Source organism: Amphiprion ocellaris, chromosome 13 (genome assembly GCF_022539595.1).
Source record: "Amphiprion ocellaris isolate individual 3 ecotype Okinawa chromosome 13, ASM2253959v1, whole genome shotgun sequence".
NCBI classification, from domain to species: Eukaryota; Metazoa; Chordata; class Actinopteri; family Pomacentridae; genus Amphiprion; species Amphiprion ocellaris.
The window spans coordinates 30,265,222-30,280,205 of NC_072778.1; the positions used below are offsets into that span (position 1 = coordinate 30,265,222).

General features: G+C 37.3%; 1 long non-coding RNA gene across 1 annotated transcript; it reads left to right on the forward strand.

The window, feature by feature from the left end:
* The first annotated feature begins 234 nt into the window (after window positions 1-234).
* LOC129350302 (uncharacterized) lies at window positions 235-14,585 on the forward strand. The gene is made up of 3 exons (XR_008603655.1): window positions 235-2,329; window positions 3,146-3,450; window positions 13,961-14,585. It is a non-coding gene; the product is annotated as an uncharacterized LOC129350302 (long non-coding RNA).
* The last annotated feature ends 399 nt before the right edge of the window (window positions 14,586-14,984 follow it).

Genomic DNA, 14,984 nt, shown 5'->3' on the forward strand with positions numbered 1-14,984 from the left:
TCGGGGCCCTAAGATCTGTAAGAAATCTCAGAAGCTTTTGGAGGGAGACTTGAACAAACAGTAAAACTCACAACCCTTCTCTAAAAGCATCTTGTTGATGTCAAATGTAATCACACATATAATTATGTGTTGAACTAAATTGCTTGTCAAACCACTCCCATTGAAATTCAGGCATTCATTTAAATTCAGCAACAACAAATGACTCATTACTATTTCTATACCCGAAGGGCTCATGCATATAACACAGAAAAGGCTTGATTAAGAAAGTGAAGAACAAAGGGGTCCAATTTTATTTATAAAATGTCGTAAAGTTGTTCTCTAAACAGACAAGCAGTGAAATGTGAGCTTCAAAAACATAACTACAACATCCATCCATCCATTATCTATACATTGCTTTATTTTCATTAGAGTCATGGGAGGCTAGAGTCTATCCCAGCTGACTCAGGGTGAAGGCAGGAGACACCTGGACAGGTAACAGTCTGTCGCAGGGCTACATATGCAGACGAACAATCACACTCCCATTCACACCTACGGACAATTTAGAATCACCAATTAACCTCAGCATGTTTTTGGACTGTGGGAGGAAGCCGGAGAACCTGGAGAAAACCCACACATGCACAGGGAGAACATGCAAACTCCATGCAAACTCCATGCAGAAAGAACCGGGGATCTACTAGCTGCAAGGCGAACGTGCTAACCACTATGTCACTTTGCAGCCCTAACTACATGTAATGTTTTATTTAATTCAATCCATTTTTTTTTACATAGGAGGAGATATATTTGTTACACCAACATACAAGGTCCCTACAACAGAATAGACATCACAAGACAACCAAGTTGGACTATATTGGGTAACAGGCAGACAGTTAGTGAGGTCATAGAAGTGAGTTACATCTGAGATGCAGAAAGTCATTAAGATTCTCGATGCTGCTTGTTGAATGTTGTTCCACTCCTCATGAAGGACATTGACCGAGGCTTTGGTAGACAAGATCATATTGTCAGACATTCAGAGCGTCTCTTAGATGTTGGATGGGTGATGTGTGGAGGATATGCAGGCCAAGAGAAGCTCAGGTATTATTGAGATATGAGGATGCAGGTTGTCTTGTTAAAACATCTAATGATAACAGCAATTTGACAGGATAGCCATGGGTATCAGGATTTCATTTCAGTATCATTGGTCATCAAGATTGCCATCAAGGAATGCAGATGTGTTCTTTGACCATGGTATATCCCTCCTTATACCATCATTCGTCCTCCTCCCTGGGCCACACTCCTTACATTGTTGACATCTGTATAGGGTTCCCTTGTATGATGCCAAATGCAGCATCTACCATCTGCTTTATGCAGCTGAAAATGAGGTTCTTCATTGAAAAGAAATGCCCACCATGTTGGCAGTGTCTAACGAATGTGAGTGGTTGCCACTGGATCAAGACCTTGGTGTGGACAACAAGACCGAAACCTGCTTCTCCCCGATTCCTCACAGTTTGAGCAGATATTTTCTGATGGTTCAAACCAACAACTTCATCAGCCACTCTAGCCAATCACAGATTATTCAGCAAAGGGACGAGACAGATGCAATGATCACGGGCTCAGTTGGAAACGTGTGGTCTGTGGTCATGTGGCAGATTTTCACACTATGCACTCAAGCAGACACACACACACACACACAAACACACTAAAGCAGCTGGGTAGCTCAGTGACTAACACCCCTGACTTTGGCACAGACCACTAGGCAAGGTTCTTAGCGCCTCACCTAGGGTTGCCACCCATCCCTTAAAATACGGAAGCGTCGTTTATTCGACAATTAATTGTTGCTTCCCGTATTGAATCAATAAGGGACGCAAGTTGTTCCGTATTTTCATAAATGCCCCGTACACGTCTGTCACACACTCATCAAAACTGCATAATGAATAAAATAAAACAGGAAATATTAAGGGCAGCCATTTTCCTCTTCGTAGGACCTATGCAGCGAGGACCCGATGCCAGGTCCAGTGGACAGACTTCAGACGTCTCTGTGTGTCCGGTCCTGTCCGGTCCTGTCTCTGGTTGCCAGGTTACAGATGCTGCTGCACCCGCACGTTTAAAAATGTCTACACCTGAAACTCCACCACGTCTAAAGAAGCAAAAACGTTTGCGAATGTACAGACTGGAGTGGGAAGAGTGGAACCCCTGGCAATGGATACAAGGCAGACTGTGTTTTCTGTTGCTCATGGACTGGCTGAAGTAAGGCAGCATCAGGAGACAAACATGGAGGAAATATGAGAACAGAGAGAACCCAACCAGCAGGTCACAGTTTATCATCATCTAATCATCTCCTGAAGTCCATATGGTAAGAGACATCATGATGAGATCAGCTAGATTTCCTACAGTATATGGCTGTGAATTTACCAGAGGATGCTTATAATAATGCTGATGTGGCCGTAGACTCTACACTATTTTAGTGACTCAGTAAATGCCTAAGTTGGTTATTATTTTTTAATGCTTTTTAGTTTTTAATAAACATTTATTTAATAGCCTATATGTAATCAAACATGGCCTTTGCCTAAAAAGAATAATATTTCACTGCACAAGTAAAAGTATAGTAATTTTTAAAACTGTTCAAATTATTATAATATGTTGTTAAAAAACAAACAAACAAAAAATAAACACATCATAGTAATATGTCAATTAAAAAAGCCTATAGTATAGCGTGTTGCCCAACAAACGTCATAGTATGGCCTTTGGTCCAGAAAATGTCCATAGTATAGCATGTCACTCTAAAACGTCATAGAAAAGCCTTTAGTCCACAAAATGTTGTTATGTCCCGGCTGTCTGAAGTAGGTGAGGAGCAACACAAAAACAGTCCAAACACTGGTTTCTAGAGGGTTAGACGAGAATTTATTTGAAAGAGTAAGTTTACAACAACACAACATGTGAGGGGGTTAAAAACATATGGGTGTTAGTAAAATAAAAATAAATAAACAGAACTAAAAGTGAACTTCATGTTGACATTGTTGGGCATTCCAACCAGGAACAAAGTAAAAGATAATCAATACCAAAAAAAACCTCTTCCTGTTCACCTCTTAAAACCCAAAAACACACCGCAGTAGCACCCTAAACTAAAACTACCAATGGGTTCCTGTTTTCCTTTCTGAACAATTCAAAGGTCCCTCTCTATCTCCCCACACATCCACCAACCACTGGAACACATCTCCAAAGTTCTGCCGGGCCAGCTCAGCTTCCCCTCAGAAGAAGTGCTGCCACCTGCCAGATGAAGGAGCCTTTTGAGAGGCAGCTGGCATCGTGATTGGACTGTACTTTGGTCTGTTCCAATCCAGCTTCAGCTCCAGAGACGGCAGGCGGGACGAGTCAACGGAGGCCGGGTGGACGAAGGCATGCAGCTGAGTACAATCCAGAAAACAACAGAGGAGGAGTGCAGCGGCCCAGAGCCAGAACAACCAGAGTAGCATCGTATGTCTCTTAGAAAACATCATAGTATAGCCTTTGGTATGACAAAACGCCATCATATACATCGTATATTGTACAAATAACAAGTCAAAGGAAAGAGACATACATTGTAGAATTGTAGTAATTGTGGGCTGACTGATTTACTGAGTATCAGTATTTTATTTTTTACTGATTTATGGTAATAAATCAATTTAAAAATGGTGCTACTTTGGCTCTGAACCTTTATCTACCTGTGGTCGCTCTGTCTTCTGGAGTGATTTGATTGGTTATACGTCACGAATAAAACTCCTTCAACTTAACATCTGTAAACAAAACAAAAACATATCAACAAAGTTTTCTGTTAGTGTTTGTGTTCTTCTAAGTTTAACTCCAAGGTTTTAAATACTTTCATTTACTGCAAATGAATATCTACTCCAAATGTCTCACTAATAATCATTATCAGCCTTAAAAACGCACAAAACACCCCTCTATATTCGACCACACTTAGTACAGTCCGGTTCCCCCTTCTATAAATCTGCTTGGAATCGTCCACTTCCTGTTTGTCAAAGTGGCCTTCTACCTGGACAGGTTTTGTTGGAGCTCATGCATCAAACATTTTGGGTAACTGCACTTTAATATGGATGGATGACACTGAATTAGAGTCTGTTTTAATGAGACTGAGTTAAGATGTGTAGCTCTGTCATTAAATAGGAAATTATTTCTCAGAACTCAGAGAAAAGTCTGAAATGTTTGCTAGGTTAGCGTCCCACATGTTCTTTGGTTCAGCTAAAGCTAACTCTCTGCAACTTCTGGATGTCTTGAGTTGCTTGTTAAAATATGTTGCTATAGGTGCTGAAGCTCAGAAAGTCTGAGATGTTTGTTCAAAATAATCTCATTCTCAAGTCTTATCTGAACTGTCCTCTTTTGTTTGAACTTTCCCTAAACTTAGGAGTTAATGATAGAGCAGCACATCCAGACTCAGTCTCATTTATGTAGAGATTAAACTTCAGTGTCATTCATTGATGTTAAAGTGCAGTTTTTCAAATGTTTGTTGCACATGCTCCCGACCAAACCAGTCCAGGTGGAAGATGATGTGAAGAGAAAGCTCCAGGGGATGAATATCACACATTTACGTTGGAAATAAATGTCCTTTAATTAGACATTGTCATGCAAAAGTTGGATTTCCCTTTAATGATGTTCAAATCTTTGTTGAGTGTTTTGTTGATGTTGGTTTCTAAATGTTTTCTGACACTCGGCCCCAAAGATTAAAACCTTTTACGGCTCACAAGCTGCAACAATTCACACATTATCAACTATCTTTCTGACTAAACTAAGATAAAAAGTGAAAAACTGCCTCATTCCTGCATCATGAATCTTTTTGGTTTTTATGACCGTAAACTGAATATATTTGGGTTTGACATTTTATAAACCAAAACAAGAAATGAATTAGTGGAGAAAAGAATCAATAGATTAATGCACAAAGAAAATGTATTTTCCAACATATATGGCCGAATTACTCCAACATTACAAGATACATACAATTTTAATATAATTTTATTTATATAATACCAATTACAGGTCAAATTGTCTAAAGACGCTTTATTTTTATATTTTTTTGTCATATTTAAAATATGACAAAGTAAGAAATTGAAACCTCTTGGCTAATCCAATTTATTATTTGTTTTTTAAGAGACTAATCGACAACAAAGATATAAAGTTGAACATTTGGATGGAGGTTGATAAAAGTTGACCTCCCTTCATTGCTCTGGAGTCAACTCCATGGATTTTATGGATGGTGGTTAAAGACCTGCTCTTCTAGTCGTCTTCCTTCTAGTTGCTGTAAAAAGTCAGTCCATCCTGGCCAACTTCAACACCTCTTCATGACAACTTGTTCTGCCTCCAACCTCGTGGAAACTCAAGAAACTGGGGAAAACCTGTGGAGACTCAAAAAACTCATGGAGACTCGAAGAACTTGTCGGGCGGGGGAAGGTGTGGTGGGTGGTGGTGGGGAGGTGGGGGAGTAGAGGGGGGAGGCTGCCACCCACCTCCCCGCCTACTCTCCGCCCTGACTCCACCCAGACTCCGCCTTGGCCCTGCCCATGTGGTCACTTCAGGAACTGCGATGCCAAAGGGACGACGAAATTATGTCTTTTCATCTGATCTGTAGCTCAGTGAGTTAAGGATTTGCCTATGGAGCTGCAGGTCGCTGGTTCAAGACCAGACCCTTCTTAAATTTTATCAAAATCCTGACAAAGACAAAGAAAGAAAAATGCCAGTGGTGGGTCTTGAACCGGCGACCTTCCAGTTGGTAGCCTGTCTTCTTAACCCCCTGAGCTACTCGCTCAGATACTAATTCTTCTTTTTTTTGCGCATTTATCATCTATTTTTTGTCGTTTTTGAGTTTTTTTTTAACTCGAGTTTCGTCTCGACCGTTTTTCTCAGGAGGTTGGACTTCAGCCTTTGTGCTGGAGGGTGGAACTCTCAGTTCCAAGACTTTCCAAGCCTCCAGACCTCCCGAGTCCTCAGGACCTGAGCTTTCACACAGTCTGAGGGCTGAAATTTTCTAAGTCCCACAGTACTTCTCTGTTAGTTTGAACCTTCAGACAGTCCAAGGACTGATATCTTCTAAGTTCCTGAGTAGTTCTCTGTTAGTTTGAACCTTCAGACAGTCTGAGGACTGAAAACCTAAAAGTTTCTCAGTACTTCTCTGTTAGTTTCAACCTTCAGACAGTCTGAGTGCTGAAGTTTTATAAGTTTCTCAGTACTTCTCTGTTAGTTTGAACTTTCTGGATAACAGAAGCCTTAAAACTTGTGACCATGAGTCTTGATTTCACATTTAGACCATCCATCTGAGTTCTTCTCAGACCTTCACCTGTGAGTTTTTTAGAAATCCTCAACAAACTTTGATTCTCTTCACTGAACAGTCAAGTTTGTGGAGATCAGAAGGTAACATTAGTTTGATCACTGCCTTCAACTACTAGTAGACTTTATCTGGAAAGCAGTTTTCTGAAATGAGTTCTTAGTAAATCTGTCCACAATCAAACCAAGAACATAGAAAGAGGAAATGTTTGAAGAAGCAACTTGATATTTTCATTTCAGACTAGAAAAGGCTTTAAGACATTTATCTGTTTGTGCTCTTTTAGATCGTTTTATTGTCTCTTCTGTTTAATTTGATCTTCTAAAGTTTAACTGGTGTCTTTTCAAATGTTTTGTGTTTAGTTTGATTCTTCTTAAATGTTTAGTTTTGCTCTTTTCTCACCTTTTATTCGTTTCTAATGTCTAATTTGATTTCGAAATGTTTTGTCTTTTTAATGTTTAATTGTTGTTATTTCAAATGTTTTATCGACTTGTTTGAAAAATTTCCTTCTCTTTCCCAATGTTTATTTTTTGATTAAATCTTTGTTAAGGTTTTTCTTTTTAAATCTTTTACCACCTTTTAATGTTTAATTTTCTTTTTAAATGCTTCATTGTATTTTCTGTTCCTATTTAAAGTTTTATTGTCTTTAAGATTTAAATTTCTAATTAAACATTTAATTTTTGAATTAAATATTTTGTCTTTTTAAAGGTTTAATAATCTAATTAAATGTTTTGTATTTTTTTAAAATGTTTAATATTCTTGTTTAATTGTGTTTTTTAAATGTTTAATTATCTAAAATATTTCATCTTTAATGTTTAATATTTGTTTAAAAAATTGTTTAATTTCATAATGACATGTTTTGTAGCTTCTGTTTCATTATCTAATTGAATATTTTGCCTGTTTAATATAACTTAACTTTATTTAATGTTTAATTTTCTTTTTAAAAGTTTTATTGTATTAAATGTTTGTTTCCTTTGATTTTATTGCTTTTTTAAAATGTAGTTTATTTCTTTAATCTTTTTTTCAGTCAAGATTTTAACCCCAACCTTAAAAATGAAACAAACCCTTAAATCACAATGAAAATACTTCTGTTGTCACAATCATGAGTTAGTCAATTATTCAGTTTATCAATTCAACTTTATTTGTTTAGGACCTTTCACACAGATGACAAAACTAAACAAGCAAAGAGAAAAAAAACTATGCTAAAACTGTGATTAAAACTCAAAAAACATATTTTAAAAAAAAGATTTAACATGGTAATAAAATATGTTGTGTCCAGGGGATGGAGGGAGTTTATTGAAGTCTTCTTGGGCTCACATGGAAAATCATTTAAAATATAAACTTGATATTCAGCCTAAGGAAACTGGAAACTGCAGAGTGACAGAAGAACCAACAATATCTTCTGTTTTCTCCTTTAATGAGTCGACTCTTGTGCTTTCAGACCAAAGAACTACAGACTCTTCACAATCTGCTCAAACTCTTGGTACAGGACCTCACCACACGGGTCAAGAAGGTTTCCGTCTCATTTCTACTCTGAAGATCACCTTCTCCTGCTCAAACTGCTGACAAATGTTTCTGCTGCTCTAAAGTCTGGTCTCCAGAACTTCCTAAAAACTCTCAAAGTCTCTTCTACTGCAGGTTGCTTTGTAGAACGGTTGAGAAAACCTCACTAAACCACATGGAGGGGCCTCAAGATAGTCGTCCATATGAAACCATACAAAAACCAAACTAGTACAACCCAAACACTAAAGTCTCCTGCAGCCTACCAGAGAACCTCTGAGAACAGAGAATCAGGACAGGAACTCTTACCTTCTGGACAACCAACCTTGGTTCACAAACAAGAACACAGAATGTGTCTGACCAAAAACCTCTAAAGACTCACTACAGCCAAGATAAAGACACAACTCAGCTGCACCAAATCCACTAATCACTGCACACATTAACACCATGTGCTAACTGTGGCTAAAGAACCACCTTTACCAAGACAACTATCCAGTACAAAGCCCTAAAACACACCAAGAAACACATTAAAGACGATTTTACTGCTGGAAGCTGCAAGCCAACGCCTAAACCACAAACTAAAGCAACGGAGCCAAACCCGGTTCGGTGGTGAAGCGAAGCAGAGGAAATGTTTGATGCAGCTAAATAAAGCAGGAAGGCACTGAGTTGCTCAGGTGTTCCTGATAACACCAAGCAGCCACCTGGACAGCCAATAGGAACACAGCTTACTGGAAGTCCAGAGGGCTGGGTTAGTGAAGTAAATTTAATTTAAAGTTGAAGCAGAAAGTTAACAAAGAAAGTTGAAAACCACCTTCTGATACCTGAAATCTCTGAGTTTTCACACAAAGAACGCCTGAACATGTCAAACTGGTTCCATAGTAGAACCATCATTGTAAAAACATCATAGTATGGTGTGTTGCTCAAAAAACATTAGGACCCGGCTGTCTAGGGTCGCCGAGGAGCAACACAAAAACAGGACAAACGCTGGTTTCCAGGGGGTTAGGAGGCTATTTATTTGAAAGAGGAAGTTTACAACAACACAAAATGTGAGCAGAAAAATCACAAAGTCTATCTTTAGTTCAGCTGAAAATATTAGTTTTTGTCGTTTTTATTGACCAAACTTTTCAGGAAGTAGATGAAGAATAATTAAAGCTCTCATGTAGAAGTCCAACTTATTTTGGATCCTTGTGGAGAGTTTAATCTTAGAGTTTGTAAAGCTGTTGAGTTTTTAGAGTCACATGGATTGTTTTGACATTTAATAACCGAGTCCTGAAATAAAATTACAGTTGTGGATTTCTGTCATTTAGTCTGGACTAAACAAATAACAGCAGCATTAATCTCAAATGTCATTATGAGGAGTCTGGATTGAGGTTTCTCACTTGATAATGATCAAAACATGAAATTTAGGTTGGTTTAAAGCAATATTCCACCTTAAATCTTTGAATGTTGACCTAAAAGGTTGGTTTCAAGAAGTATTCCACCTACAAGGTCCTCACACATCCACCTTAAAGGAACATTCCACCAAAAATCCTTGGACAGGCACCTAAAATGTTGGTTTAACCGAGTATTCCATCCAAAATCCTCAAAGAGACCTGAGGGGCTGGTTAAAAGGAATATTCCACCTAAAACCTCAAATATAGACCCGAAAGGGTGGTTTAGAAAAGATCCTTCAATGTAGACCAAAAAAGTTATGCGATTTTTCAACATGTTGTAAAAACGTGCCGTATGATGAAATAATGTAAAGGAGGCCGTGAAAAACACTCCAGAAAGGTTTTCTTTGAAAAAAAAACATTATGAATTTTGGCGGAAAAAAAACGCCTTACTATACTATGTCGAAAAATGTCATTTTTCAACATTTTGTAAAAACATGCCATATGATGAAATAATGTAAAGGAGGCCATGAAAAACACTCCACAAAGGTTTTCTTTGAAAAAAAAATCATCATGAATTTTGGCGCAAAAAAACGCCATAGTATATCGAAAATGTCATTTTTCAACATGTTGTGTTGTGAAAAAGTTAGTATGGAGGAATATTCCACCTGAAATGTAGACCTGAGAATTTGGTTTGGAAGAATATACCATCCTAAACATCTATACATGTAGACTAAGAGACGGTTTGGAAGAAAATTCCACCTAAAATCCTCCAATGTAGACCTAAAAGTTGAGTTTAATGGTATATTCCACCTAAAATTCACTACTGTAGACCTTGGAGGTTGTTCTGATGGTATATTCCACCCAACAGCCTTTAACATAAACTTAAAAAGTTTGTTCAAAGGAATATTCCACCCAAAATCCTTCAATGTAGACCAAAAAAATCTTGGAGTAAAGGAGTATTCCACCTTAAATGTAGAGCTAAAGGATGGTTTGGAGTAAAATTCTACTCTAAAATCTTCCAATGTAGACCTAAAAGGTTTATCTGATGGTTTTTTCTACCCAACATCTTGGAACATTTACCTAAAAGGTTGGTTGAATGGTATATTCCCAGAAGAACCCTTGAACATTGGGCTTAATAGTATATTGCACCCAAAACACTTGTACATATGCCAAGAAGTCAGTGTAAAGGAAATGTAGACCTAAACGGATTGTTTAAAAGAATATTTAAACTGTTATTTTCATTATTTAATAATCTGTTATCAGTCAGAACCCTGGCAAACTTATTTTCATCAGTTTTTTTTAGTGGAAGTCACAAATAAAGGAGCTCTTGTTTTTTCCCGGCGTTAGTGAGTCCAAAGCTGCTGTTTCAACACAGAACGTTCACATGCATCCATAAATCTCTCAGCACTCAAACACCCACAGACAGGAGGCTGGCTGGACCGAGGCTCGGCGGCGTCCTCAGACCCACGAGTCGGGGAGTCGGTGAACTTGTTGGTCAGGTTTGAAGTCCTCCGTGTGGTCCAGTAGAAGTCCATGTAGTCGGTGTTGGCTTTGAACTGCAGCGACTGGCCTCCATCAGGTGGACCGGCTCGTCCTCGTAGGGCTCCTCTGGTAGCCTTGAGGGAACCACAGGAACATTCAGTAGCTATTGGAGTTCTTCCTGTCAGGCTCGTGGTAGAACGGCTCTGAAGAATCTTGTACTTGTCTTATCTGGAACAATCTAACAGCCTAAACTGTTAACAGTGGTGTAAAGAAGCAAACACACAGGCATAGATTAGGACTCAAACTAGATTTATTTTAGAAAACAAATCGACTTAGAGGCATTTGTTCACACATGTGGCTGAATAGGAGGCCGTCCAATCAGATTGGAGGTCTTCACTCTGTAGGTTGTTTGTTGGGTGAGACTCTTGGACCTCCATCAGCTGACATGGATGTTTGATGGTCTTCCTCTCTAGTGCCAGATGATTCATCCATGAATTCAGCAGCTACAGACTGAAATGAAGCTCATGCTGCCGTTATTGAATTCCTGTTCCAGATCAAATGTTCAGAGCTCACCTTGAATGCATGCCTAGTGATGGCTGATCAAGGCTTTGTTGAAGCTTCGACACTTCATTCAAAACATGGTTCATTACTCGAGGCCTCAATGACACACAGTGCTCGAGTAGGACATCTAGTGGTCAATAATATGAAGTGCAATCAAGACGTGGTCGGTTCATGGATTGTTTTGGATTTGATTCGCCATGCACACATTCCTGTTTGACTACACTAGATGATTGTATGGTTTGTAGTGGACACAAAAATAATATTACTAGTAATTATAATGACAATAACTATTGAAGAGCACGTTTCTTATTTCCCATGTTTGTCTGTATCCCTATATACTCTTTGCTTATATTCTGTGTTATGAAACATTTAAACGGTGCTGCTACATTCATGAGATGCTCTACAAATACAGACTGATGTCATTTTCACATGGGGCTGGTGCAAATAAAGATTTTATGGATTATTATGGATTTTGGCAAAGTATGTCTTGGGGTTTATTGGTAAAGAGGTCAGTAAAGAGGGTGTGCTTATGTAACTGGTTATGAGGTTTTATTGAGAGAAAATTTATCAACAGTTTTGGGACCACTGTTCCCTCTAAGCTGCGCGCGATACTTGTTTTTTTTTTTTTTTGCGCATTTATCATCTATTTTTTTTGCCATTTTCGAGTTTTTTTTAACTTGAGTCTCGATTCGATCGTTTTTCTCAGGAGGTTGGACTTTAGCCTTTGTGCTGGAGGGTTGAACCCTCAGTTCCAAGACTTTCAAAGCCTCCAGACCTCCCGAGTCCTCAGGACCTGAGCTTTCACACTGTCTGAGGGCTGAAATTTTCTAAGTCCCACTGTAGATCTCTGTTAGATTGAACTTCCAGACAGTCCAAGGACTGATATCTTCTAAGTTCCTGAGTAGTTCTCTGTTAGTCTGAACCTTCACACAGTCTGAGGACTGAAATCTTAAAAGTTCTTGAGTAGTTCTCTGTTAGTTTGAACCTTCAGACAGTCTGTTAATGTTTCGATTAAATCTTTATGGTTTTTCTTTTTAAATGTTTTACCACCTTTTAATGTTTAATTTTCTTTTTAAATCCTTCATTGTATTTTCAGTGTAATTCCTATTTGAACTTTTATTGTCTTTAAGATATAATTTTCTAATTAAACATTTAATTTTTTAATTAAATGTTTTGTCTTTTTTGGCCTTTTATTGGATAGGTGTAGTGAGAGACAGACAGGAAACGGGGGAAGACTTGCAGCAAAAGGGCACCAGCGGGACTCGAACCCGGGACGCTGCGTCAGGTACTAGCCCCTGTACATGCGTCAACCGCTTAACCCGTTGAGCTATATGGTCACCCATGTTTTGTCTTTTCAAGGGTTTAATAATCCGATTAAATGTTTTGCATTTTAAAAAATGTTTAACATTCTTCTTGTTTAATTGTATTTTTTAAACGTTTAATGATGGAAAATACTTCATCTGTAATTTCTAATATTTGTATTTTAAAAATTATGTTTAATTTCATAGCGACATGTACTGTATCATGTTGAATGATCTCATTCAATATTTTGTCTGTTTAATAGAGTTAAACATTAAATTACATTAAATTATATTAAACAGACAAAATATTGAATGAGATCATTCAACATGATACAGTACATGTCGCTATGAAATTAAACATAATTTTTAAAATACAAATATTAGAAATTACAGATGAAGTATTTTCCATCATTAAACGTTTAAAAAATACAATTAAACAAGAAGAATGTTAAACATTTTTTAAAATGCAAAACATTTAATCGGATTATTAAACCCTTAAAAAGACAAAACATTTAATTAAAAAATTAAATGTTTAATTAGAAAATTACATCATAAAGACAATAAAACTTCAAATAGGAATTAAACAGAAAATACAATGAAGCATTTAAAAAGAAAACTAAACATTAAAAGGTGGTATATGTACATATAATTTAATTGTATTTAATGTTTAACTCTATTAAACAGACAAAATATTGAATTACATAATTCAACAACATACAATACATGTCATTATGAAATTAAACAAAATTTTTAAAATATAAATATTAAAAATTACAGATAAAATATTTTCCATAATTAAACATTTGAAAAATAAAATTAAAGAAGAATATTAAACATTTAAAAAAATGCAAAACATTTAATTAGATTATTAAACCTTTAAAAAGACAAAACATTTAATTATCAAATTAAATGTTTAATTAGAAAATTACATCTTAAATTTCTTAAATCTTTTGAACAATAAAACTTTTTAAAAGTTTTATTGTATTAATTTTTTTTGTTTGATTTAATTGTTTTTTGTTATGTAGTTTATTTCTTTAATCTTCTTTTTCTGTCAAGATTTTAACCCCAACCTTAAAAATGAAATAAACCCTTAAATCACAATGAAAATACTTCTGTTGTCACAATCATGAGTTAGTCAATTATTCAGTTTATCAATTCAACTTTATTTGTTTAGCACCTTTTACACAGATGACAAAACTAAACAAGCAAAGAGAAAAAAGCATGATTAAAACACAAAAACATTAACAACAACAACAAAAAAAAAAAAACATTTAACATGGTAATAAAATATGTTGTGTCCAGGGGATGGAGGGAGTTTATTGAAGTCTTCTTGGGCTCACATGGGAAATCATTTAAAATATAAACTTGATATTCAGTCTAAGGAAACTGCAGAGCGACAGAAGAACCAACAATATCTCCTGTTTTCTCCTTTAATGAGTCGACTTTTCTTGTGCTTTCAGACCAAAGAACTACAGACTCTTCACAACCTGCTCAAACTCTTGGTACAGGACCTCACCACACGGGTCAAGAAGGTTTCCATCTCATTTCTACTCTGAAGATCACCTTCTCCTGCTCAAACTACTGACAAATGTTTCTGCTGCTCTAAAGTCTGGTCTCCAGAACTTCCTAAAAACTCTCAAAGTCTCTTCTGCTGCAGGTTGCTTTGTAGAACTGTTGCAGAAAACCTCACTAAACCACATGGAGGGGCCTCAAGATAGTCGTCCAAATGAAACCGTACAAAAACCAAACTAGCACAACCCAAACGCTAAAGTCTCCTGCAGCCTACCAGAGAACCTCTGAGAACAGAGAATCAGGACAGGAACTCTTACCTTCTGGACAACCAACCTTGGTTCACAAACAAGAACACAGAATGTGTCTGACCAAAAACCTCTAAAGACTCACTACAGCCAAGATAAAGACACAACTCAGCTGCACCAAATCCACTAATCACTGCACACATTAACACCATGTGCTAACTGTGGCTAAAGAACCACCTTTACCAAGACAACTATCCAGTACAAAGCCCTAAAACACACCAAGAAACACATTAAAGACGATTTTACTGCTGGAAGCTGCAAGCCAACGCCTAAACCACAAACTAAAGCAACGGCGTCAAACCCGGTTCGGTGGTGAAGCGAAGCAGAGGAAATGTTTGTCTGCAGCTAAATAAAGCAGGAAGACACTGAGCTGCTCAGGTGTTCCTGATAACACCAAGCAGCCACCTGGACAGCCAATAGGAACACAGCTTCCTGGAAGTCCAGAGGGTTGGGTTAGTGAAGGAAATTTAGTTTAAAGTTGAAGCAGAAAGTTAACAAAGAAAGTTGAAAACCACCTTCTGATACCTGAAATCTCTGAGTTTTCACACAAAGAACACCTGAACATGTCAAACTGGTTCCATAGTAGAACCATCATTGTAAAAATGTCATAGTATGGTGTGTTGCTCAAAAAACATTAGGACCCGGCTGTCAGGGAACAAACATGTAA